Source organism: Malurus melanocephalus, unplaced genomic scaffold (assembly GCF_030028575.1).
Source record: "Malurus melanocephalus ecotype Western Australia unplaced genomic scaffold, MMel_1.1 scaffold_46, whole genome shotgun sequence".
NCBI lineage: Eukaryota > Metazoa > Chordata > Aves > Passeriformes > Maluridae > Malurus > Malurus melanocephalus.
In genome coordinates, this window is record NW_026623278.1 from 517,666 (window position 1) to 543,788 (window position 26,123).

Sequence of the window (26,123 nt, forward strand, 5' to 3'; positions counted from 1 at the left end):
CTTACACTATTCAATTCAGTAAACTTACACTATTCAATTTTGCAAATAATTAAGGAAAAAAAATTAGAAATTCTGGTCCCTCAGTACCCCCTCACCTGCCCAAGTGCCATACATGCTGCTCGAAAAAGAACTTGTAATAAGAACTTGAATTTGCATGATATTTCCCTGAAAATAAGCAGATGCTGGGAATCCTAGTATGCTTGAAACATTAAAAAAGCCTCAGCCCAGCTTTGTTCTGCTGGTAATGTTTCCACAAGAAGAGTCAGTATGTTCAGTAGCTTTCTATTACACAGCAATGAACAAGCTGCATTTCCATACAGTTTTAAGTTTTTAAATTAAGGTCCTGCTGATTTAATGCCTTTTCCAAATGTATACGCTTAATTTCCTGTACAATGTCATTAGCAGCACAATCACACATCTTCTATTCATCTAATCAGGAAGCCCTTTGTTAACAAAGATCAAAACTGTGGCATTAGGGCTGCAACTTCCCTTTCTTGCGGGGGAGGTATCGTGATTACTACAGGCCAGCTAAAGATAAAAACATCTATTTCTAAAAATTTACGTTTTTCACTGCAAATGCTAAAATGTAAAAATAGGGATTACTTGTGCATAATGCACCCATATTATTGCAGTGTGCCATACCCACTATAATGATATTATATGGCAAATGTAAACTTACACAGCATTAGTTACCACACCCCATAGAGTAGTTTTGGCCCAGCGACACCAGTAGGAAAAATGATGTCCTTGTTCAGCTCATCATATGGGCACCTTAAATCTAGGTGAGGACAAATGGGGAGGTGATGTGCATGTACAGGCAGGGAACTTATTGCTTGACACGGATCAACAGAGCACTTAGGAAACCAGTGCAGTGGGAAATCAATATGACTCAGGGCCAGCTCTTACTTTGTGCTCTTTTGCCAATGCCAAAAAAAAAAAAAAAAGAAGAGGCAGCCTATCTCACACTTGGATTATTTTGGGTGATATATCTCTCATTTCATTTGTTTTATTATCTTTTATTTTTCTCGGAATGCAGTTGTGSAGTATAGCATATGCAAATAATAATAAGAAGAAATACGCACAGCTTTGCTATTTAGGACACATTTTCTTAAAGATCAAGCGGGCTCATTTAAGCTTCTTACTGAAGTTTTTGCCTAGGCAATGATGAATAAATAGGGTATGCTTTTAGGTTCTAGTAAAGGTCGAATATCTTTTGCACAGTCTGTGCTCTTACAAGTCACATAAGTTCTTAAATTAGGTGGCCAGGTACAGTGAAAGTTCATTAATTAAGGTTATTTGTTACTGGTTCACTTTGTATTAACTGGGAACCTAATGGGAACCTTTGTATTAACTGGGAACCTAATGTATTAACTGGGAACTGGGAATCTAATGCTAGACACTGCGAAAGATTTTATACTACTTAGAGATTCCTAAGTAGTAGGAATGATGAAAGATCAAAGTCAGTTTTTGCTATCTTTTGAGCCACCATATCATATTTATCTCACTCTTCAGTTTTAGATATTTTCCTATTTTAAAATATTCCCTCTCAAAACCACAGAACTTCTCTTGATTCTGTGGATGCTTGTAGTAAATAAGGAATTTGGTCTCCCATGAGAAATTTGCTGCCTTGCTTGGATGCTTTTTGGGACCCTTCCTCTCAAGAAGCGACYCCCCAGTACCAGTCTGCAAGGCCTTCAATTTTTACCTAATACAATTATAGGTTATTATAGGCTCCAGTTAGGTCCAAGGTGGTGGTTGCACCCTCAGCTTTTTCTGTTAGTCAATCTGGAGAGCTCCAGAATTTATAAAAATAACTTTCTGCAGGCAGCACACATGCATGTTTTTCACATTGTGTTTTCACTTTTGCAAACATTTGTGTTTATTTATCCACCATATTGACAACAACAGGGTCAACAGAGGATGAAACTCTGCTTTAAGCTTTTCTTCTGTTTCCATACATATAAGGTATGCAATAAGACTCCCATAATTATGATGATAATTAAACCTTGAAAACTAATGGCTTAATCCCGGCTCCCACTTAACTCAATGGCAGCATTCCCACTGGCACAGGATTGGGCCCAAATGACCCAAACTACCATCCATAACTCATGGGAAAGCTAAAAGGAAGTTTGCCTTAGAAAGAAGGCTAATATTTGGCCTTCAGAAAGAAAGGTGACTGCAATAAAACACTTCAGACCTCTACTGTGACCTTTGTTTCTCTCAGAGCTTTGGGGAAAACTCCGTTCTTTCCCTCATKAATCTGCCCATAGGGCTGGAGGAAGCTGGGAAAAACAGGGAGGATGGAGCAACACTGAGGACATCCAAGGGGGAATGRAGCTTTGGGCACTGTAACTGAGAAACTGAGAAATCAGCCACCTCACAGTCCTTCTCCTTGACCCCTCAGAATCATGAGTTATACACAGAAATCAAAACYACGTGAATGAACAATTCTTTTTTCTGCTATAAAATGTCCCTTGAGAGCACAGAAAACTTGTGCTGTAAATTGCAATTCTTGTGAACATATACCCACACAGGACCTAACTTTTCATAGGTAACAGTCAAAGTTACATGGCAATGAGCATGCTAAATTCAGTATCTGTAGGAACAGTCTTCTCAAACTCACTAGGCTTGCCAAGGTGTAACAGGAAGAATTTGGCCCATCAGAGTYTGGCCAGGCTGCTGCTTTGATTAATTTTATATGAGTCTTTGTCTGCTGTTTTGCTTTAATAGTGTGAAAATCTCATCTTCTCACTGTTCGATTTCAACTCATTGGAACACCTGCCTGCCCCACAAAAAGGGTATTTGAAGAGAAGTTTGTACTCCATGCTCAAACACAGCCCGGCGTGAGTTTTTAGCGTGTCAGTCAGTGAGTTAGAGGGAAAGGGTAAGGAGAAGCTAATCAGGATGAAATGAGATTAAAGGCTGTCTAATTTTACAGCAACTGTGATCCATCAGCCACTGTGAAAGTGACAGTGGAAATGAATGATGGAGACAGACAGGTGGGGCTGTACATTTCACTGATTTATCCTCAAATGCACTGGGCCTTATTTTATTGAGTGAACATGACCGCATTTATCATGACTGTCATCTAAACCCACTTCCCTCCATTTAAAAAGGTCACTTTACTAGGAGGGAGTAGGATAGAGGCACTTTCAAAACAGATTTAAAATTTAATAACACATGTTTATAAAACCCTGTGCAAGAATTCCTAACTTTATTAAAGACACATTTGAAAAGAAGGCGAAAACACTATTAAAAAGAGGAGAAGATTAAAAAAGCCATGGTCATCTGAGAAACACGCTTAGCTGCCAAGGTGATAGGTGCCAGGGAAATATGTGAGATAGACAGATATAAATAGATTAGTTGGAGAGGGCAGAAACCATCTCTYCTACATCCCTGCCCCTCACACATTTCCCAAAGCTCAGGATGCCCATGGTTTCCTGGACCAAGAGCACAAACAAGTCCAAACAGCCCTGCTGAAGACAACACTCCCACCAGCTCCCTTCCCACACATTTGATGTGTGATTGGTAGGAGACCCTTGGTAAGGTGGGAGGCACTTTCTCAGGTACAGATATGCAACATGCAAAGCTTTTTAGGTCRAAACCAAATGGAAGGTTTATACTTGAGAATGATCTAGAAAGCAGAGGAGTCCAAGACTGYAGTGGTGCTTGCTGAGAAATACTTCACTACACAAACATCAGCGACACTGTGCAGGAGGTGATACTCATGGCTGTCCTTAAGACACAGGTGCAGGTGAAAGACACAGCAGCACTGCATATCAGGATATCTAAGAAATCCTCACAAAGCTCAGCTAATGAAAGGTAACAGACAATGTTGTGGGACCTACTTTCAAAATCAGAGACTGCAGGTTACAGCCAATGCCAATGCAATCAAATGCTCAACTGTAATGCCTGTGAGGTCAACTAGATGCAATGATGCCTCAAAGGCACCTCCATGATACCCCTCACACACCTTACAAACAACAGTGTGTGCTCTCTCTTACCCAGTTTTGCTTACTTTCTGCCAATAATTGCACATTTAGGAAACAGCATCTGGTTGTTCTCCATGCATTAATCAAAGGGTCATCAGTTCCTCCTCTTCCTTACACCTTCCCCTGTCTGTTGTCAATTCAACACTAACTAGCAGGGAAGAAGGGAGAACAGGGATAGCACTTCTCAAGACAGGAGGAAGMTGAGCTCTGGTCCCAAGAGATCTGAAAACTGTGTTACAGCCTAAAGCCATGCCCCTGCTCTGCTGAAAACTCCTTCCAGAAATTGTACTTGATTTCTATACTCAAAGAAACACAACCCAAACTAAACCAACCAAAAAAACCCCAAACCCAAATGACAAAAAACACAACCCCATAGATTTTTCCCTGCCCTGAAGCATTCAGCTGTGTAAGATACAGGAGGTACTGTAAGGAAAGCCAAGAAATCTCTTCCTCAGCTACTGCACAGCTTGAGCATAGCCCCTTCAAGACTCAGTACACACCAAGAAGTCATGCTCAGCATCTCTAATGACCTGTGCAGATGACGCAAGGGGAGAGTGTGTTTCCAGAATGAGGATGTCATTATCAGAGGACATATGGAGTCAATAATGACCTTCCACAATATTAACAGCCTATCCTGTTGGCTACATAATATTCAACTGCTGTTACTTGAAAACTGGTTATTTGTACAGCTCTGAAGAGGGCAGAGCAATGAGAGATGTCTCTTTCCAGTACAGAAGGCACCTACAGACTCACTTTAGGGGACTGTGAGTTGCTCGTGGCAGAGACAAAATATTCATGCAGGGACTCAATACTAATTTCATTCCCAATGCTATCTGCAAAATGCTGGGCAGACCAAGCTGGTCCAATTATTTCCTGAGAACAAAATATCAGATACTGCTCACCTTTCTGTGTTTCATACATCATTTGCAGAAAAGCTACATATTTACTACAGAATKTTACTTGTTATTTTTCATCAAGGAGGTTATATAAATAAATGCTARGATTCCTCTGTGAATTGTTCTCTCTAATTGTTTGTTATTTAATAACTGTGGGGMAAGACTGACTACAACAAGTATGAAATTCTAGCCTCGGTGAATGTGGGGGTAGTCTTACACTTTAAAGGCACCAGATATTAATCTACTGATATTTTCTGCTCAAAAGATAATGAAGTAAGGTTAAAAGAACAAAATAATCAGCATAGGTGGCAAACAACCCTGTTAACATTCCTGACCAAACTGCATTGTCACCTCAAATTCAAACAAATACATATGAAATGTTTTTTCTAGTAACATGCCAATGCCAGCCTTAAGTCTGAGCTCAGCTCATTGATGGAAGCCTGGAACAATCCATCAGCAGTTACCATAAAGGGTAAATAAAGAAAATCTTTTGATGAAGCACTGTGCCTCAAAGTCACCTTTGAGGGAAWATAACTGATACAGCTCTGGTCCAGCTGCACCACTGAGAACACCACTGGCTCAGATGGAAACTTCACTACCTCTTCCTTCCCATGCCAGGTTTGAGGCAACTTCATTCAGGCCATCACAAGTAGGATGGGCACAGTGCTGCTTAGCTCATCTAGGATACAGTCCACACTTCAACTGAGGCTACAGGATAACATAAGCACCAGGGAAGAGTTATCTGAGCAGATCAAAGTCTTCTCACAACACAGTGAATGATAKTCCATATTAAGTAGGGTATTGCTCATTGTGAAGGTGTTTCTTAATAATGAAAGGTTTTTCCTTGATTCAAATGTCAAGAGTCATTCTTTTATACATTCTCAAGAGTAACACCAGCCAAGTTTTCCAGAGGTCAGGAGATTTTCTCAGTTTAGTCACTTTAGTGAGCTAAAATTTTCATATGCAAGCATCTAAAATAAGAGACTTAAATTCATGTTGACACACCAGAGCAGGCAAACATGACATCAGGAATAGCTGGCCTGCTCAGCTCCCTCCTGAGATAAATTGCTTTAAAGTTACTTGGACRAAAGTTCTGAGTACAGACCTGTCTGTTCCCATGGGTGAAATTCACCCTATGGCAGAATGTTCTGTTGGCTTTTTAGCCTATTAGACAATAGCTGCAAGCAAGGATTTCACCTGGACTATAAAGCTGCCTATTTGGATCAACAGTGTTTAAATAAGAAAAACACTGCACTCCCACCTTAAAAACTGATGCTCCTCTACCAAACCCCTGACACAATCTTCCCTATGCAGTGCACAGAAAAYACACTCTGCAATGTCCCCCTGCTGCCTTCCCCATGGCAATGACTCCATGCAGGTGAGCTGCTGATGCAGTCTGACATGCTCATGACAGTGAATACACCAAACATCTTGGCACGACTTGGAGCAGAGGATGCAATGCATGGTCCTGTGGAAAGGTTCAAAGAGACAATTGTTCTTGACAATTGTCAAGACAATTTATCAAGAGACACTTGTCCACCACCATGAATTATGCACGGTTACCTTAGTGATGGTTGCTCCCCAGTAGAACATCTTGTGTACCTACTCAGGCCTGGCTTTACAATTGCTAAAGTAGAGCCCAATGTGTATTCCTTGGAAATGACATCTTGTTGTATCATAAATGTCTCATGATGTGACATTTTGCACAACAAAAGCTTCTCATGGACGAAATGATGAATAGTCCCTGATGGGAGAAAATCACTGCAGAATTCCCAGAAAGCTCTGGAAAGAAATACTACTTTGTCCCACTGGGGGCTTTCAGATTCTCCAAGATGTCAGCTCAGGGACATGCATTCCCTTCTCCAACAGTGCCATGGGGCAGAAAACCATAACCAGGAATGGTGTGTTAAAGCCCAACTGCTTGTGACCAGTTGCATTCATTTATGGCTCAATTTCCACCCGACCTTGAGATGCAGGCATTCTCCTGGTCTCCTCTGAAGGCAGCCTTCCAAGCTCAGGACAATCACAGCCCCTCCTTGTGTTTTCCTGGCTGGATCCTGTTGATGCTGCTCGGGGACCCATGTCTTTCAAAGCATTCATTACATGCAGCACTATGTCTTGGCCCCTACTGCCCCAAAACATGAATCTCACAATATTCTCTCTCGGTCTCACTACTTCCCACTCTGCTCTCAACTCTTGAATAACATACTATTTTAGAGCTACCAAAAGGTTTTTTTTTTTTCTTCCCAGTAAATCTGGAAGTCATTCCAGAGAAGAAAAATGAGATTTTCCGTTTGGAAAACTCTGCATGGAGGAGGGGTGTACCCATATTTCACCATATTAAAAAAGCAGCTTTGATACACCTAAGTTCATCCATAACAGATAAACTGAATTCACTGCTAAAATTCACTGCTACAGATTTTTCATGTTTTCCTTTTAAATACTTCAGCATTTGCAAATGAAAGGTTTTGTTTACAAGGAACTCCAGGCCACACCTGAAGCACTCAAGCTGAAACAGAAAATGGTAGAAGGATCTGTACAATGCCTACCACCTGGAAAAAAGCTTCCTTTCCCAGAAGACATATACCTCATATGGGTATCTGAAGAAAAGCCTGAAATCCAACATGACTAACTTCCAGCATGCCCAACCACAGCATGCAGAAGCAGGAATGTCCACATAGCAGCCAGACAAATACAAATACAGAAGGAAGCATAGGAATCGACCCCCCGAATTAGGTAACACCAAAGGCTGGTTTCTCCAACAGAAACCAGGCAGAAATTTTTTTCTCCTAGATTTCTCCCCACAGATGAGCTCCTAAGGAAGGGGGAAGAGACAAACCCACAGAAAATTTTCAAATTCATGGCAGGAAATTTGGCCTAGGCAGCAAAAGCACATACTTAGGTAAAACTGGCACAGATGAGTTATTTTGTAAACCTATACACAGAAGACAAAATGAGAATGTATAGCTCAAAAAAATCCATTAACAGATGTGGACCAAATTTATGTTCATTTTTTTCTGCTTTGTATGAAAAGAGTACTGTTTAATATTTTCATAAAAAGCAGCTGTGAAAAATGTGTTGTGATGCCTGCTCATAACAATCCAAAATATTCACTCCATACGAGCACTCCTACCAGAAACGCTCTCCTGTGTCCTCAAAACCTTTTGTGGATTTAGAAAACATCTAGGCAGGAAACAAATGGAAAARCACGCTTCTCAAAACTGAATACCAAGCCGAGTATCACAGCACAAATAGCTGCTATTTAAATCAAGAAGTGTCGAAATTCATGGGCTGAACCACATTCACACGGAATCACAAATAATTCACAAATCACACACAGTGCATGGTCATGGACTGCTGACAAACAGGATGAAAAGTCATATTAATTCAAATCGCTGGCCATGCTGGCACTGCAGGATTCGATATAGACAGCAGACTAAAGTAAAGCTGTTGTGATCAATCCCAAATACTTACTACATMCATAACTAAGTATCCTCCTCAACTGGCTTGCATCTTTTGTTCAAGGCATTTATTCTGCAAAGAGTATTGTTCAGGATAGTATAATTTTCAGTTAGTTAGGTGAAAGAATGCAAGGACTGAGAACAGAGTCTGTATGAATGAATCTKGGACTGTTTTAGCAAACATGGCTTGGACCAGGTTCTGGTGGAGACTGAATTGAGGAATGGAATGGAAGTGCAARGGGCAAGGATGGGTGAGGTCAGAGGGGACATGGCAAAAGGACTGGGACTGGAGGAAGAGATAGCAAAATCTGCAAACACACCAGCACATACTGATCCAGAACTCCTGCAGTCTTCACACTCCTTGGCTGTCTGCACATCTGGGTGGAATCTAGTCGTGTTTACACCCCCTGGCTCCCAGGAGAACCTTCTTGCTGAAGTACCATGTACACCAGAGGCTTATGGAAACTGTCATTGCAAAAAACACTTCTGCCCTTTCTTGTTTTAGGACCCATCACTCTTTGTGATGACTGATGCATGGATGAAGCCAAGAAATAAACAATCAAAAAGCCACATTATTTTTTAAGGTGCACTGAATTTAACCCTGATTTGTTCCCCACTAAGCTTCCCTGGCTGGCCTCACAAATTGGGAGTGAGGAGTGCGAGGCCGTGAGAAGAAAGGAAGGGCTGAAATATGAGCAGCAGCACTAGTTTGGACTAGCTTGCAATAGTTGTGAAACTACAACCTCAGCACATAAAACCGAGCATTTCAAATGCTCTAACCCAGGGCTGCTGGGCCCCTGTCCCTCTTACAGCCCAGGCAATCCAGGCCACCCCTCATGCTAGCACAGTCTCTCCTCAGAACCTCTCAGTGAGTCCTTTCAAAGCAAGAATCTGGCAGAAAAATCATCCTGAAAAGAAGAAAGTATATTTTCATTTTGGGTTAAGCTTTTTCTTTTTTTATTATCTAGCTACCCATTTCTCCTGTTTTGAGAACACCAATTAGCCTTGCTTCATTTTCAGAGCCTGATTTGATCCCTGTGCCTGATATGCAGGAGTGCTCCGTGCTCACTGCTGCAACAGAAGTAGGTGGGAGAGACCATCTGSAAAGCATGGTCTGAGGGGTCTTGAAACAGCCACCCCAAAATAAAGGACACACCTTTGACTTTAACCACAYTGCACCTCTGCTCCTTGTCTGCAAGAGGGGAACAATGATAGAATGTGCTTCTCACCAAGAGGATTGTGATTTCCCACAATGAAAGTCCATGAAGCAGCTGGCCTCTGTTGCTGTGAAGTCTGTGAAGGAAACCTTGTGAAAAAATTCTGTCTTCAGATTTCAGAAGCATGTGACAGACAGGATCTACTTGCTGAACAGTGGAGAAATGCTGTGAGCAGAAATTCAGCGCARTCCCTTCTGTGTGCACTGACATGTGACAAAGAATGGTGTCTGATATCATTGGAGATTTTATCTTAGTGCTTATGCAAACAGAGGCCRAATTAAGGTTGCAGAGGCAGCTTAATTCACACATTTCTTAACTCCAAAGGGCTTAGTATCACTAACACTCTTTCCGAGCTGGGTGCAAGTCCCTGGCGTGTGATCCCCCCAAGTCTGACACACAGCGAACACCTTCCTGCTGCTTCAGCATCCCTGCATCACCCACGCAGGTGCCGCGGAGTCCGAAGGCTACGAAGCCCCAGGCCGGAGTCGCAGGAGCTCTCTCTCCTCCTCCTCTTCCTCCTGCTGCCGCATTTCCCTGTCGCCGGCAGTGTGAGGCTAAGCCGCTAGATGGGGTGCGGTGTGCTCGGCTCCCCCGCCCCGGGGAGAGGCGTTTCAATCATCTTTAGGCTTCGGGTTTTGCAGCCAACCAAAAAACAAAAGAGGTGAAACGCAGCACAAAAAAAGGCACCGCCAGCTTCCTCCCAAGCAGTTAACTTCTGCTTGTTCCTCGTGTTCGGCGTGAAAGGGGAGAAATCAAACGGAGTACACGAACGAGCCGGGGGATGCTCGGCGCATCAATCCTGGCGGATGCTGAGCCCCGCCGGTTCGGGCTGCCCGCAATGGGCACGGCAGGTGCTCAGGCTTTGGCACGGCTCTCAGTCATACCTGCTTTGCCTCGCCTGGTCTCAGCTCCKCGAACCCAGACTGCGCAAGGAGCGCTCAGCGATTTCTCTGGCAGTCCGCACACATCTTCCTTCCTACTCCAYGCGCCAGTCGCACTGAAACACAGCAGGCACAGTTCCCGTCCCCACCAACACAACGCCAAATCTCTCTCCCTCCCTCTCTTAATAATGATCTGCGAGCTGGGTAAAAACAACATGCTCGCTTTTCACAAAGAGCGTGCTTCCTCAGCACAGGGGGAAGGRAGAGGAAAGCCGACGTGAGGAAACTGGCACCAAACGGTAACTACACGGGGRAAAAAAGGAACCTTTCTAAAAGAGTCACTCCTTTCCAATGGAAAAACAATGCTTTACTCGGTGAATCCCAAACTGAACTGCATAATGGTGGCCAGATTACAGCTYTCTTCTCATGTCCCTAAAGAATTTTTTTTTTTTTTTTTTGGAAGGCATGATGAAGCTGAAGCAGGTCTAGTCCATTCAGGAAGAAGATATTTGTATTTACCCGTATTACCACTACTGGTGAATTAGTCTCTCCTCACTCTTCCCCTATAGTTTGCAAGCAGAACTGTCCCTCTGAAGGCACCATCCATCCCAATAACAATACTTACTATTAAATCTGTATATAAAATACAACCAAACACACCTTCCCAACAGCCAGCTTCTTCCAGCTTCCCACAGAAATASCAACATCCTAGATCCCYTGCAYAGCACCTTCTCATGAGTCAGCCTAGCCCTGTAAGCTCCTTCTTCTCCATGGCCAAGAGAAGGACAGCAAAAAACCAGGATGATTTTTGAAGTGATTTCTTTTCCTTGTATGGTACAGTCAGGGAAAATCCTGCTCAGCAGAGGAAGAGAGCAGCTGCTAGGGATGCTCCTAACACAGGGCAGCAGCACTGCAAGGGGTAAGCCAGAACACCCTCAGTTCTCCTCTTCAACCCCAGCAGTGGAATAACTTGCATTTTGCAGCCTGTCACAGCCACTGCTGCACAGACCAATATCCCTGCAAATGCCTCAAAAAAGAGCCACGYGCAAGGGAACACTGAAGTGGCAATGCAGCACTCGGATTTGGCAGAATTACACCTTAGCTGTGAACTGGGACAGGAGCACAGGCAGACAGATATGTGCCTGCCCAACAGTTATGTCTTGCCACATACCCTGCAGGTGAAAACTCAATTTAACTTTCATTCCTGATGAATTTGGATTTCCACAAACAGAAGCAGATGCAAAAAAATGTGGCAGAAAAGGAAACACAAAGGAAATAAAATAAGAAAATGCATTTGAACCTTTCTTTTTAAAAATTCATTGCAAAATGCATAATCCATCAGCACTGGACATTAATGCAGACTGATCCTGCCTAAGGAGTTTGCAGTCTTTATATAAATTAATAAAGACAGAATATAATCCCAAGTGCAGTGCATTTGATCATATATATTAATATGGAGACTGCTGATCCAAATCTGGCTAAAATAAATGTGTTTTTACACAAATTAGGTTACCACTAATACAAACAGTTTTGAYTCATACTACAGAGCAAAAACAGATGATCAACGCTATTGCTTTGGTTTAGCACTGTGCTTGTGGAAGTCACCACTTATCAGCTGGGCTGCAGTAATTGCTTGTACTCTTACAATTAGAAGAAGCCACTAGCTTAAATTACCTTAAGCATTGATTAATTGTGTAAATGAGGACATTTTACCTTACATTTGCAATTGCTCAGGAACACAAGCACTAGAAGGCATTGTGGCTCAACTAGTGGGTGTTATTTGGGGAAAAGCAGGCCACATGGATCTACAGCAATCCTTTGGCCACAACAAAATTACAAAAGATCCCGACTCAATGRACTTCCACAGGTGACAGACAAGAATTTGAACAAACAAACAGACAAACCACTGTTTGCAAAATGAGCTGGTGAAAGCAACCTACTCCTTATGCCAGTGTACCTTATTTACACAGTACTGAAACACTGAAATTTTGCACTGACTGTACATATCCCAAGAAATAGTGTGGACTTTTTATCACAGAAATGGCTTCACTAAGGACTGTAGAGTCCTTAAAGTCCTTAAAGTCCTTAAACTTCAGACATCATTAAATCTGCAAAGACAGCTCTGTATGATCTGTGATATGCAGGCTTTCAAATGGCAACTCCTCTGATTTATTTGGTTTTTTGACATAAAGTACTTTTTGGTGTTCTGCATTACATGGAACATCCGGACGACTGCAAAAACCTATATGATACACATGCTGGGTGTCCATTTCACTGGATCTACACAAATAAATGCATGCCTATTGCAGCACACAGTTTTGATAAAAATGAATACTAAGCAAGTTTGCAAAAATTTTGTCTTCAAATCATATTGCCTTGAAGGCTTAGTTATTTGTTCTCTAGTCTACAGTACAAGTGCTGATAACCCAAAACATTTTCAAAAATTACAAGCCAGACCACTAAATCCAAGACACTACATATGCTTGATGCCCCTTCAATTTACTTTCCTCAATTTACTTTCAATTGACTTTTAATTTTCAACCACAAGATCAAAACCTCCCATTTGAAAAAACAATCACTTGAATCACAAAGCTTTGTCTTAATATACCAAATGTGCAAGATCAGAGATAAAGTTGTTGGCAACACAGCTAATGTAAATCTGCAGCAAGTTCCCTGAAGTAATCAGAATTAGGTACTCRGTTACGCTTTACTTGGGCACGTGACAAAGGGCAGCATTATTGTTGAGCTCTGAGGGGACAGTCCCAGGGTAGAACTGTGAGTACTGAAATTGTTATGGTGTGGTGTAGTGATAACTGAACTAACTTCACGTTACTGACCAAGCCCCAAGTGGTGCTCTCTCAAGTTCTCCTTTGTTTCAAAGGTTGGTCAAGAGCCTGAGCTGGTCCAGAGCCCGAGTTCAGCAGGTGCTGTATCCACCAGTGGCAGGTAACAATGCATTAAAAAGGCATATATAAAAGATCAAAAATGGGTAAATTAAGTATTTCTTCTCAGTTTTCACTATCTGTCTGTGGACTGCTCTACTGGACAGCCACAAATCATAGTTATAAGAACTTTATACTTTAAGAACATTAACTTCTTAGTATATTTCAGGGAGTGATATGAATTTGGTCCACACCACTCTCTTTTCTTACCTCTAATAGTCCATACTCTCCTTTGCTTGTGTTTTCTTTTTTTTAGTGCTACACTTGCCTGACATTTTTCCATCAGCCTCTGGAGTCCACCCAGGATGGATTCCAGCTGTGGACTCTGTGGGCAGCTCTGCTATCTACTGTCATCATTTAATGCAAMCAGCCAAAACCAGTCACTCCTCAACCCCACCTGCACCCTCTGTRGCACTCCTGACACCCACAATTGGTGTGCAGTCATTCATCTCCCAGTACTTTGGTGCTACTTTTGCAGCCTTGCTTCTATAAAGAGGAAGAGGAATCCCATCCCTGGCTGTGCACCCCTGGAATGCTCCAGCAGCCACTGGCACCTAACCCTGTGTCATCCTGCAAAGTCTCTGAGCTCAGGGGAAACACAAAGCCCTCAAGAACACTTCTTGCATACTGCAAAAAGGTAACTAGGGAAGAAGAGGTAAAAAAAMCAGGGTATCAAGAGGTACCTTCATTCCCCTGCACAGCTTCATTCCCACTGAACAGTGCTGCTTTGTGCCAYGTAAAGCCAGAACACTTTTCCCTCAGTTATTTTCTCTGACGACAATGAATTATTTTCCAATACTGAAAGTTTCAAATGAAAGCCCTGAAGTGACTGCAGCTACTTCAGGTGGGCACCAATGCTTTACCTGGGGGGGAACCCCTTTCCATGGCAGCCCTGCCTCTCTGAGAAGCCAGGCTGCTAAAATAAAGCTGCTGGAGTGAAGCCAAATCATGGCTTCAGGAAAAGGGATGCTATATCAGGGCTTTATTGATGTTGTAAATCTTTGCAGTTAAGAAAAATCAAATTTCTGAGTGCTGAAGTGATCATTTCTTGGAGCAGTGCTGGAGACAGCCTGGTTGCTGACAGAAGGACAGTGGTTCCAATCTTGCTGAGTGAAATGTGCCCCGGTGCAGAAAGCCCCTGAAACATCCTGCACGTTAACAGGACTGAAGTTGGAGGCTTGAGTATTGTATAAACCCTTGCATGGGACATCTCCACCCTGAGCATGCCTCTCTTTCCTGGAGCTGAAGTTAATGGGAGCCAGTAAATGCCCAGTTGATTCCAGCAGCCGTGATTCTGCTGAATAAAACAAAGTTTAAACGAGCTTGTGCAGACATTAGCGATAATGCAGCTGGGAGACAAGGGCTGCACGGGGACTGGCCAGAAGGATGGAATTTGGACACCACACATCATCCAGCTCTGTGCTACTGGCTGCCACAGCACTTAAAATAATTGCAGTTCTCTGGAGGGAACATATAGATAAACTCTGTCCTATGTTAATGCACCATCATATAGAGTTGTTTACAGGCAGTACTTAGTAAAGTACTTAAGCGTGTATTTAAACAGGCTGCTGAACATCAGTGTGATTAATACTTTGCTGAATTAGAGATATAATATGGATACATTTTTCTGCTGTTGCAGTTTTTGATTATATACACTTATAAGCTGGACATAAGGATTTTCTTTCAGTTTTGCATCCAGCAAATTAGTTAATTTGAGAGTCAAATTCTGCCTTAGTTATGCGTGCACAATGCCTTTCATATGCATGAGGGCAGAATACTTCTCTTTAATTGGACTTATTTTTTGTTRGTCTCTAATCAAGAAAAAAACAAATCTGGTCCTTTCTTTCTGATCCTGCAGCTCTTTGACATTCCTTTCATGTAATTTCAATCAGAAAAGTATCTTTTTCATATGGTGTGTATGTTTGTTAAGGCTGTAAGCAGACAGCAGCTRCAATTCTTGACCAGCCACAAGCAGTTGTTGTTGAGTACAGATTGGAGCCACACACTTTGTTCTTCTGCATGTAAAACTGGTGGGGGGAGGGAGGAGAAGAGAAGAAACATGGCTCTTACATCACTCATCATGGTAATTCTATTTAAATATATTTTAATGATTTCTAACAACATAATTTGCCAAGCCTCCCCACCTCAAAGTGATGCAAGCACATCTCTCTCCCAATTTTTCCTTTGCTGCTTAGCCTAGGAGGAACACTTACCATCTTCTAGTTCAAGTTTTGGAGTCAAACCTTTTTTTTTTTCCTTCCCTTTTTGTTTTTTATATATATATATATATATATATATATATATATATATATATATATGTATACAGACTTTATTTTTAAATAATCAGAAGTCAAAGCATTGGCCTACACGTATACATTAATGTCATCACTGAAGAACCACCACTTCACTTGCATTTACTTGCAGTTTCTGTTCACAAGGAAACAAGCTTAATAGTTTTAGCTATAGCCATCTCAAGAGTTGAAGACTTCCCCCCCCCAAATTAAAGCTAAATCGTGTGCATTAAATACATTATCTACTTGTAATAAAAAGGGAATATTTAAAATGATTCAGTCACAGATAATTTGTTGCTGCAAACGACAGGCTCGCATCAGCCACTGGCCGCTCTGGGTGTCTGCTGAGCTCAGGGAATGCTTCGGTAGGCTTACCCACTTCATGGAAAACAGATGTTCACACTGCGGTAAAGATTCCTATTCCCTTCTGTGGTCTTAAGGATCCTCAGTGGGATCTCTCATGCCAAACAGCCAGGGTGCTGGGCTTGCTCACCCACCTGGGCCCTCACATGCAGGTTAATCCAGGGCACCGCAGCTGGAAGCCAGCCACCCTTCTATGCCAAGAACACAGCTCGGTTTCACATGCAGCCCCCAAGAAGCCAGCAGAGCGATTCTCACAACAGCTCTGGAGGGGCTCAAAGGCACCCCCTTTTTTCACCCTGGGGGTGATCTGCTCACAAGCATAGCAGGCACAGCAGAGCAGTTCATACTACAGCTGCCTTTGTTGCTCCTGCCTGGAAAATAYCAGAAGACACCACTTGCCTAGACTGATGGGAAGGCATTTGTTAAATCAATTAATTATTTTGCCCTAAAAGATTGACGCCAAACCAGGATTTGTCCCCTTCCTAGTGCTCAGTCTSATCTTAAGCAATGGGATTTCCACCATTTCCCATGGGAGATTATTCCACAACCTAATAGATCTCAATGTCAGGAAGTTTTTTCCTGATATTCAGCCATAATTCATATCCATGAATTATGAGCTACTGTCGACATCACATCCATTGAGGCATTCCTAGAGCCTGCTTCATTTAAAATTATATGCTCTAGTTATGCAGGGTTTCTGTGTACTAGGGCAAAATGCTTTTTCTGCAGGTTAATTCATTACTATTCAATTTGTTAACACTTTTYTTCTCGGTATGAACAGTCATTCCTGCAGTTGCATACCCTGTATAGTAGCAGAATCCCCATTTGGGAGTAGGATCACAATATATAAATATGACAAAACAACATACCAAAACCCATCCCTGGAAAGACATATTAGTCTGTTCCTGCAGATATTCCAGCATTCAGTTAAATCAGAGCAGTAGCTCATACAACACCTGGTATGAGACAGAAAGCTTAGACAAAACCCTTCTCAAGTATGTAATAAATTTTATTTCTGTCTTAAACAGAGGGAAGGTAAGGGAGTTGGGGGGGCAGTAGGGAAGGAGAAAGGGATGGGAAAGGAAGGGGAAAAAGGAACTCAAGCTGTGAGAACATAGAGGAAAATTGTAAAGAGAATGACTSCCTATAAACAATGAGCCTCTACAACACCATAAGAACATACAACAGCAAATAAAGTCGARGATGCAAAATGTTCACTTCTTACAATAACAGCACTTAGAAAAATGGAGAAAGCTAAGGCTAGGCTCAGAAATCTATATGGCAAATAATTGTGTACAAAACATTTCTGAGACAAAATTGCCTTTTAAGAACATTTGAGAAAAGAAAATTCATAAAACATACTAATTTCTCAAAAAAAAYYKRRGRWTTYMAWWARRRKTTTTTATTACTACATTTTACCCAGCTAGCAGTGTTCTGCCATCCTGTTTGCAACCCATTTGTAAGAAAAGTGCCACATTAGCCACTGGAAAAGGGAATGCTTTCCAAAGTAAGTAACTAGAAATACACCTGAGTTCATTTTCATCTCCATACGTGCCTAGCTCCTRTTAATGCTACATAAATTCCACAGCAAGTAAGTAAGAATAAACACACAAATTTTACCTGGAATCAGCTAAAAAACAGAAAGCAATGTTTGCAAGAAGCACTGAATTTGTGCACTACCACAGAATTTTGTATGGAAGTAATTCTAGATTGCTGATATTTTTAGAGACAGYGGCCAAAAAGTATTGAGGGACCTACACAAGCAGGTTCTGGTGAGAACATTTCGATTATATTTCCTTTCCCTAGAAATTAAGTGACTTTATTGAAAYCTATATCTAGCCAGGTGGGACACTTGCCTTGGACAGAAGACAGGACAATGCAGCTCCCAGYTCCTGCCAGATCAGGAGATGTGTATCCATAGCAGACAGACAATGCCCACAGGCTGAGACGGACCCAAAATGCTGCAGATCCTCTAGGGTGGCATTAAGCCCACTATCTACATTCTGCTGATCACCTGGGCTTACTGGTGAAATCACAGTAATTTGTCATTTGTAGCTAGGCAGTTTCTGGCTTGCAGTTAGCCTTGCAAAGCTTGACAAACTTTCTTTGGTGGGTTTATGAAATACCCATTGGCACTTACCTGAAGGATTCACAATCTAAAATTTTGTGCTCCAAGTGCAACTCTCTTCCACAAGAGATGTTGAGAAGGCATGTTCTAATAAGACTACGCTTTTGGAAAAACATTTGAATTTTTTTTCTTTCATTTTGCCATAGAACTAGGCAGTAGAAGTTGATGCAAAAYAGAACTGTCATCCTCAAGCCATCTGTAAAGATATGTTACTTAAGGTGAAAGATTACTTGGAGAAAGGAAAGCTCTGTGATCCAGGAGGAAGGCTTTAAGTCAAAGGTTCTGATGCACTGGCAAGGTGTAGCRAGGAGTGCCACAGGAGACAGCACCTTTCTTTGTAAGATGTCACCACAGAGGCCTGACATCAGCATCTGCTGTGAAAATGTCACCAATGATGTGGTAGCTCATCTGTCACCTGCTGCCTCCTTACTCCGCTTTCCACTATCTCAGTGCCCTTCCTGAGTGTTTTGGAAGGGAGTTTTGTCCTGTTCTCTCATCCTGCTCAGGTCTTCAACCACCAGGGCTCCTGACTGAGCACAGGCAKGGAACAGGACATTTGTGTAACATTTCTGGACTCTCCCTGAAAGCAACTGTTTGTCAATGTTGTTTTTGAGGATCAAGATGAGTAGGCAGATTCAGGTATCTTTGTATGTGCAAGAGGAAATGAACAGCCTGGGTTCATGAACACAGAGATGGGTGTTCACAAGTCCATAACCAAGGGCAGAAAGTAGACAAGAGAAGCTAAAAGGCTGCTGAGGGCTTTAGCACAGACAGATTAAATGCAAGTGATAAGAGTCATTGTTTCAAAGATACACCGCAGCAAGATGTGAAGGGACTGGAACCCAGGAATGGAAAGCTATCCAGAATCACAGCACACCACATTTACAAGGCACGGGGAACAGAAGAAACAATCAAGCAACACTTTTGTAAAAGAAGAAGCTGACAACGTTGTAATCAAAAACAAAGGTATGCACAAAGAGGGCTGACATTTCTTGAAAGTTATCTCAAATGACAGTGCAGAAGAAAATAATAYTTAACACATAAATACAGCAATCATTGTGCGAACCTGCTACGTTTTCACCCGCTGTTTTACTCATTCTCAGACTTCTGTCTTGCTCTCAGATATGCAGGCGTGCGCCATTAATGGCACTTGCACAGTTGAACTCCCACACATCATCCTCAGAATGGGAGTTGTGGTTAACCTCTGGTATGTCACTTGTAAAAAAACCCTCTTCACTGTATTTCTGTTTCTCACTTCTGTATTCTTACTTCTCTGTAGGTGTGAAACATGTGGCTTATTGGCAGTGGGTATGACCACCTTGAATTAATCCCCTAAATCCAGGCTTACAGCTGGATAGTCATACCAGTCAGTCGAGTTTTCTGTGTGTAAATCTTTCTTCCTTTGTGGTCGTATTTTCCTGCTTTTGAACCTTTTAGAAGGGTCTAAGGATGGAAAACACAGATGGATTTTATGTTTAAAATTAGCTTTTAGTGCAATCCATGTGTTCCTTTAAGGAGGATACATATAAGCATGTGCACAYATGTAGGTGCACAACTTCTACATACATCTAGCACATTTATTAAATCTGTCTAGTGGGTAATATAAAGACTACTGGCTTAGCAATATGCTAATGCTTGCTCAAGCTTTTCAATGCAGTGCTGAAACCATCCTTGACACAGCACTGAAGCAGAAGCTGCAGCATCCCCAACTGCTGGATAAATGGAGTAAGAGAGATGAAATTCATCAGGGCTGCCAAGAAGTGCTCATCAAGACACATTTTTTGACTAACGTAAGTGTGCACTATTCTCACAAGTACAAGGAAAAAAAAGGAGGAGGAGGAAGAAATTAGAGCAAACATTTATCAAGACAACCTGTCCATCTGATCTGACACATTTTTTACAAACATCACTTCTTTTATTCAGTTACCAGTCCACTTGGGGTAAATTTAAGGAGGCCTCTAACACACTATCATTCTTCAAAAAAGTAAAAGCTTTACAGTGGATGAATGTCTTTACTTGAAAGACACAGCATTTCCAAAGGCACAATGAGTGCTAGGCATCTAGTAACTCTCAAGCTGACACTTCAGCCTTTGAAAATTTCTTCCAAGAACCCCTGATGTGAGCTATAATCATACTGTTTGTCTTRTAAGTAGCCAACCTGGAAAACAGAAAACTGGATAAAACATTCCAGCACATGAAGGATTGAGAAGTTCTCAGAGACTGCAAAGACATTTCAGAGAAAGAGGAACATGAGATTTGTTATTAATTTGCTCAGGAAGGACAAAGTATCATTCAGTATAGGAAAGGCTGATACAGCTGAGCACCACAGAATTGCCAAAGAAAACATGAAAGAAAGAAATATAACCTATTCTAGTAGAAACAGTGCAGGCTGGGGAGTGGAGTGACCCAGGTTCTCTGACTGATGCTGACCATGAAGCAAACCATTCTACCTTCCTTTTACTTGACTTYCCTTTGGACAAAATATGYAAATAATGAAGTTTAAAGGGTTTTKAGAACCAYCAGTATGCCTAAATACTGGCTGACATTCAAAATGCTGTTACTGAAGATGGAGGACTGCTGCACTGTCACAGAACATATTCATGGGAAATTAAAAAAAAAAGTCAAAATGACAGAAATAAAATGTGTTGTATTCAGASCAGACTACCTCCAGGAGACTGCTTCATGCAAAAATGAAAGCAGAGCCAACCTGGGAAAGGAAGGAAAAGGTGGACTGCTTTTATCAGAGCACCAAGGATGAAAAGGTACCAGGTGCTCTTTATGATCAGGGAGTCAGAGGAAGCAAATTAATGACAATGCTTTGATATTGTGTAATTGCTGATGGCAGGAAGGAGAAGGACTGGAAAGGAAATCACTGATTCACTGTTTGTCTTTACACACTGACCAAACACAGTGGACTTACACACACCTAGCAGAGGGCACAACGGACAAAATAACCAAAAAAAAAGACTAAGAGATAACTGGAAGAGTAGTTATCAGAAAAGAGATGCTTGTCACCCTGACTGAACTCTCAAGTCTGGTGGCTTTCTGGTCATTTCCTTGTCTTTCCTATACAAACATGAGACGATTCTCATTGAACAATGATGTTGGCTTTCACACTGGATTAAAATCCAAACCTAACACAATCCCTAAGCATAGGTATATTATTGCTSATACATATATTTGCCATTATTGTGATATTCACTGAATTCTCTCTGTGGTTCACCCAGATGATGTGGTGAATTAGGGAAGTTAAGGAATGTTACAATTAACATCTCATTGAAAAACAAAGTACTGATATGAAAACAGTATCTGCTGCAGCTGCAGCTTCACACAGAGAGAACATGCCATGTAAGACTTCAGTGATGCTTCCAATGTTTTACCTTTTGTGTTTTAGAGAAAAGGGAATTTTGCATTGAAAACAAGGAATTCCTGTATASCTAGAAACCTGTAAGACACAATTTCTCTTCTAGTCATCGCTTCTAATCAGACAGATGGATGAATTGCTATGGAAAAAACACAAAAAACCTTCACCTAAAACAATGACTGCATCATTTTTATTTATTTCTTGCATTCTCTGTTCACATAGCAAGAAATTTAATTCCAGTTAGATCATTCTCTTGTGATATTTTTTTCTTTCATTTAATATATTTTTTAAATGCTTAGAAGCATTATGACAGAAAAGCATGTATTTTTTTGCCCTGGTTTATAGCCATCATCCTTACCATTACAACAAGACAAAAGCATTAAAGTAAAATTAATCATGTCAAAAGATTTTWGCAAAAAACAAGGGAGACCATGCATAAAGCATCGCTTTGTCTAGTGTGAAGTCACGCTCTGATTAAAAACATATAATGAAAGTGAAAGTAATACATCATTGCCTTAGCAGTAGGGTTTTTGGGAAAGCTATGCAATTCTGAACACAAAAAATCTTTATAGGCTCTGGATTTTGCAATTATTACAGAGTAATTCTAACAAACAAAACATAGTTTCACTTCCTCAAAGTTTAATTAATCTTTAACATTTCTGTTAAAACAAGCAACCAAAGGAGTTCTAGAATTAAACCYGGACTCCTGGCAGTACCATAACTGATAATTAAAAGCCCAAGCAGCAGTGACTGGTTCTGAGCAGTGAGGCACGAGGTGGTGACACAGAGACACCCCACCACTGCCCCACATCCAGTAAGTTGTTATGAAGACCGCAGAATATAATGGAATAATGAAACCCCATTAGCAGAGCAGAACTTTTGCTGTTACTGAGCACTGTCACGCACCCATCAGCTGTTCCATTTCTGTCACTGGGYTGTGGCAGCCTGTTGCTGCTGTGTGACCCACGTAGAACCCAGTTAAAAAGTGAACTGGTGTTTGTGYCCACATAGGCAAGCTTGAAAAGAAACCATGCAGTGAAGATATTTGCTGTACTTCGCCAAAAGTCTGCAAAAGCTTTACTTAGGCACAATTGTGCAATAAGTGTTTAGAATTAAAATGTGCATGCACATTACGATGTGCATCATATTGTTTATTATCTCAGATTAGGATTGTGYCCATATGAAGAAAAATTACAGGGTAAAAAATGTTTGTAGAATGCCACTAACTTTCTCCTTTTTCTCTCTTTATTCTGCCTGTATGTTGTCAACATAGAAAAAATAACTGAGAAATATCAGATAGGAAAAATACACAGTAATACTAGACTGTGAAAAATCTACCAATCCCCTGAGCCATAGCATTCTTGCCCATAGATGATGACATTAAAAAATTGGAAATGGGTGCATGCTTCCCCTCCTCTCCTGGGTCTATGAACAAGGCAAGTTGTTTTCCTGATACCTTTAGAATTACTCCCATTAGTACTGATGCATTTGGTGCTTTGGCTACCCAGGCAGAGAGAGGTGGGCAGGATATCCTGCCAATAGATCTAGTCTTGTCTCRGGAACAAAATGAGATTGCTCCTCTGCTGAGCTGTCATACTCGATAGCTCGTGCTGTTCTACCTGCAGCCGTCCTCACAGCTCCAACTGCAGTGCCACAGAGTCAGTAGTTCCTGATGGTTGATCTTCTCCTGTTCCCTATGCATCACACAAGGCAGGACACACAGCCCTAAGCAGCTGACTGGCTGCAAGAGCCACACTCCGTGCTGAGAAGGCAAAAGGAAACAGGCAAGCAGCTCTCTCTCAAACGGGTCTGCAGGCCCTGGTGAGCAACTTCTGGGGCTCCTCTCAGTGGAGAGTGACGAGAGGTCATTCAGACTCCTCTCATCCACCTCTCCTCAATGGCCCTGCCACTGCACCCAGCATTAAGTGTTTGAAACCTCCTTTCYCATCTTCCCTATCCCCAAATGCCACTGGCACAGGAAACTGAATGTACATTGGTTTGGAGGAAGGGAGGGGGAATGTCTGTGCACATTTACATTGGATCAGTAATCCTTCAAGTGCAAAATGTGGCATTTTGTKGGTGTGTGGGGGAGCCTATTGACAGGCAGAAGGTTAAAGAAAAAGCTTTGCAATAGGAGGAAACAAAATACACCTAGGGCGATAATAAAATAGAACATCTTAAAATACCAGGCTACAAAAACTGGAATTCTTCCCATTGTAGAACCTTGAAAGCAGGACATAGCTTTTGCTCTGTTCCTATTCACTGAGAAGCAAACTCCTCATTTGCACTGACAAGTTGAGAGTGAACTGCAACCACACAACTGAAAGCACTGTCTAAACACATGAAAAAAAAACCCCAAAAACAAACAAGAAAAACAATCTTCTGCCTTTGCTGCTGATTGTGTATCTCTAATAAGACAACTGTGGATTGAGAGAGAGGTAAAAGGGTAAAGAAGGAAAGCTCCTTCCTAAATTGCAAGAAGTATATGATAAATAAAGATAAATAAAGTTTGCTGTCTTCCCTAAGACTTCTCAATCAATTCTTCAAGTCCCTGCACTCCTGTGCTGTAGAATTCTTCAATGATTTATCAAAAGGACTAAAGTTCTACTTGGACTTGTCTCCCATTCTCTCTTAAGTTAGAAAAAAATAAAGGGATATGTGAAACTCTTATTTCAACTGTTTTTTTTGGTTTTTTAATAGTTGTTGCTACCATTTTGTGAGTAGTAAAGTATTTTCTAAGAAATAATGCTTGCTAACCTTTTTCAGTGCGAAAAGACAGTCGTTCTCCTTTGTGTTCTTCAGACTTTAGCTCAGGCCAAGAGGATTTGCAAGAACAGGCTTACTCATGTCAAGAGAGGTCTGTCTACTTGAAAGCAGACCCTAAGACAGATCCTGGGACCTTCAGGATTTCCAGTGCTTAGCAGYAAGCACTTGAACCCGAACTAGCTGGGACTGGAACAGATGCCTTGTCTTTCAACCACAGCATAAAATGTTACATGCATCACCCATAMTGGAAAGAGAACTTTTCTTCCCTATTTCTTGGAGGTAACACAGAAAAGACTAAATTCTCTATATAAAATTATTCTGAATTATCTCCCAACAGCACCACAGACAGTGGTGTTACTCCAAAAGTAGTGATGAACATTTAACCAGAGCATTTAGRTATCCTACCTCTGGGTAGTTTCCCACAGTCTTGGGAGACAGCAACACAATGTAAGTAACCAAAAGCTAAGTAAATTCCATTCTTACAAAATCTGACAATCTACACCTAGTTCAGATTCAGAAAAAAAAAAGCTTTCTACTTTAATTCAGCCAAGAGTTCAGATCTTGAAGCAAGAGGTCAATTTCTCCTGCCTCTCCTGTTGTGCCACTGAATTAGACACAGCAAATGAAAAAAGCACCTGGGCAATTCTGCCTTAGGCARTATCATTGATTTTTCACTGACTTACCATATTCAGAATTTTCTTAATTCTGAGGAGTATCGTAACGCATTATTCTGAAAGTGTGAAGCATAGTCTGTTCTGTAGCACACGTTGTAGACTTTTATCCTGTACCATTCATATAATTTTTTGTTATTGTCATTCTCATACAACACTCTCAAATATTAGTCCAGGTCATTATGTTGCACCTTTAACAGTCTTTATGTTGCACCCTTTTGTGAAAGGCTTCTAAATCTTCCATAGGAAAAAAACAATTTGCAAGGGCATTATTTTCCAAGTTTGGCATCACAAGAATCTTTTAATTTTTTTTTCATCCTAAACTGTGCATGTAATATTAATGTGGAAGTACACCATTACAGGGCTTTGGATAAAGAAGAACAGAATTCTCTAGAAGGTATTTTACTGGGGGGGATGAAAATAAAAAGCAGATCTAATAGGAAATCCAGGTTTTACCAGTTGTCCAGTTTTAGAAGTATGGCTTTGATTTATGGATCAAAATTGCTCATTTATTATTTTATCTATACTGCTTTGGGCAATTTTGACAGTTAAAATTTAGTTTTATTGACCAATGCAGCCAGTTTAGCCACAAGGGGACTAATGCACACACAGCCTGCTGCACTCAAGAAGCTATGATTTGATTCCATGACCAAGTCAGACTGGGAATCGCAACCAACATAACAATAAGTTCCAAATCTCAATGCTCAAGGCAAAATACTTACTCTAAAACACAATCCACTATTAAAAGAAGGTGGGAAAGAATTTTGTGATAGCAGCCTCCATGCACTGTTTATTGTAGCTGATATATTCCACCAATGCTTCTGTCAGCAATGGACGCGGGGTAGTACAGAGGAAACCTTTCTTTAATGATTGTGGACAACAGATAAAGCTGGAAGAAGGAAATGAAAATGCAAAAGAGAATCAAAGGTGTGYTCTAATACTATGGCTAACCAGGGATCTGAGTCTGAGAAAAATGTCTCAAACACTGCYTTTTTTTTTCCTAAACCAGATTTTATTCATATAAACATAAATATGCATGGGTTCGTGTTACAGCTTGAAAGACTTACAAGTTTACTTAAAAAAAAACTTACTGGAATGATTTTAAGCCAATGTTAATTTAGGCCTATCCTATTATAAAATTAGCATCTTCT

General features: G+C 41.2%; 1 protein-coding gene across 1 annotated transcript in view; it reads right to left on the reverse strand.

Annotated features, from left to right (window-relative positions):
• Nucleotides 1-26,123, reverse strand: part of KLHL14 (kelch like family member 14) — a 56,061-nt gene that overhangs the window by 14,808 nt on the left and 15,130 nt on the right. The window lies entirely within an intron of this gene.